This window comes from Pteropus alecto, unplaced genomic scaffold, assembly GCF_000325575.1.
Source record: "Pteropus alecto unplaced genomic scaffold, ASM32557v1 scaffold103, whole genome shotgun sequence".
NCBI classification, from domain to species: Eukaryota; Metazoa; Chordata; class Mammalia; order Chiroptera; family Pteropodidae; genus Pteropus; species Pteropus alecto.
The window spans coordinates 9,787,489-9,789,946 of NW_006436288.1; positions in this window are offsets into that span (position 1 = coordinate 9,787,489).

Here is a 2,458-nt window from a genome sequence, read left to right on the forward strand (position 1 = left end):
TCAGAGTAACACTCTACGTTAGGAGCTAAGCATTCAGTGCTTGAGGAGAGAGCAGCCCTAGGTTTCCTCAGCTTGCCTCTCCTAGCATGGAACTCTTACCCTATAAGCCAAGGAAAAAGCATTTGGGGCCCCAGTATCTCCATGGCGCCATGCCTAAGGTATAGCCTCCATCCTATGAGTATGAGCAAGACAAAAGAAAGAGCCTCCATTTCTCAACCATACTCACTTGGAATTTAGCCTCAGCAACAGGTAACTGGAGGCAGGGAGAGTAATACTTACATACTGTCCTTCCTGAAAAAAATAGCCCTTCCAATTGAAAGCTTGGCAAAGAGAGCTATCTGTCCATGGCTGTACAATTCTAGAGTAGCGTTTCCATCTCACTCAGCTGGAAGAGAGGTCAGGGGCCTTGGTTCAAATATCATAGGCTCTTGTTTGTTCTTACCAAGTTTTAGTGTATTTTTTGCATAAATATTTTTTATTTGTTGTATGCTCTTTGGGCCATTTCCAGAGACCTTAAATGATTTGACTTATTTTTTAAAAATAATTTTTACCAGCTTCCATCTGGAGTGGATCTATAGAGCTCTTCACACTGTCATGCCAGAAGTAAAACTCCAGAGCAAGCTTTTAAAACAGAAGCCAAATCATGCCACTCTTCTGCTCAGATTCCTCCACTGACTCCCACTTTCCCTAAGAAGAAAAGCTAGAGTCTCAACAGTGTTCCATAAGACCTTGAGACTTGCCTCCTTCGCCAAATTCTCTGACCTTATTTCATAGTTCTCTATCCCTTACCCACCTTGTTCCAGCTACTCTGGCTGCCTTGCTGTCATCAAACACATCAGAGAACTGCTACCAGCTTTTGCACTTGCTGTTCCCTCTTCCCGGAACACTCTTCTTCTAGATATTCACAAACCTAACCCCCTCATCTCCTTCAAGCAATTACTCGACTATCCCCTTCTCAGTGAAATCTCCTCTAACCACTCTACTTAATAATATAATCCATTCCTGACCCTCCCAGTATTCTCTATCCCTCTATTTAAAAAAATATATATATATAGAAATGTATACATATAAAAATATATATATAAATACATTTTATATAATATATATATTTATATTTATATCTTTATATTAAATAAATAGCATGTATTACCTTCTAACATGTTATACAACTTGGAACAAAATTAGTGCATAGTTTTTATTGTCAGTCTCCTTCAGCACTGTGTAAGCTTCAAAAGGGCCAGGATTTTTATCTTTTTTATTAACAGATAAGTTTCAATCACCTAAAACAGTGCCTGTCTCTAGCAAGTACTGCATAATTATTAGTTGAATAAGTATTGATTTCATGAAATAGTAGAGTCAGGATTTGATCAAGAGATCATGATTTTAATCACAAACCTATGCTGAGATCACTTTCAGGCATTAGGTCCTATTTAAATAAAATTCATGGGCTACGACATATATAAATATTATATATATATTTTACAAATATTATATATATATTTTATAAATATATATATAATATTTAGGAAACAGAAGAGAGGGCAGACTTTATATTCATGTAACAGAATGCTAGGCTATACAACCATGGAAGATTAGACTTGAATCTATTTTGATTTTTAATTGATATTTGAATTTGTTCCCAAAAAACTTCTTCGGTGATAAACTCACTGAAGATAAGGCTTCCAGCTGAGGAGAATTCATTTAGACAGCTTTCGTGAATCATAACCATTTGTTAGCTTAAAACTTCATGGCAGGTATTGGGTCCAGTACCTTCTTTTGAAATCTAAGAATCTGGACCCGAGAATGGAAAGGAAGGTTGTCTCATTTGCTCCATGAAGTTAAGCCTTACTTTGAATGTCTGTTAAAATAAAACTCATGAGATGAAATAATATTTTGTGAATATTTGTCAGCATTATGAATTACTGCAGAAAAAATGAAGCATAATTTTCCAGGTCACCTTTTTTTAAGAATGCCCTCTACTTCTCTCTTTTTTATTTCTCAGATACTATGGTTTTATTTTTGCAAAGATGCCTGCCAGTGATTTTGGTCACCTGAATTATCTAAGCACTGTATAAATGAACACAAAAGAACTCATTATGCTGTAATACCAATCTGCCTTTTTCCCTCTTGGCCACACATGGCTCGGATCTCTGTCAAAAATCTTCTCTGCCCCAATTTTTCTACATGAATGTCCCTGAAGCCGAGACCATTGTGAACCTTTTTTTTCATGGACAATTTAACTTTCCTAGATCCATGCAAGTTTTGATAGCTGCCCTTCACATTTTCCATAGACACCAGCCAGGTGCATTAACCTTTACTATGTGAGCCTTTTAGTCCAGATCTGTGTTTCTCAATCTCAGCTGCGTATTAGAATAACCTAGAGAAAATTTTTTAAATGCTAATACCCAGGTTCTACCCTTAGGTTCTGACCCAGTTGATTGGAATGATGATTGGTATT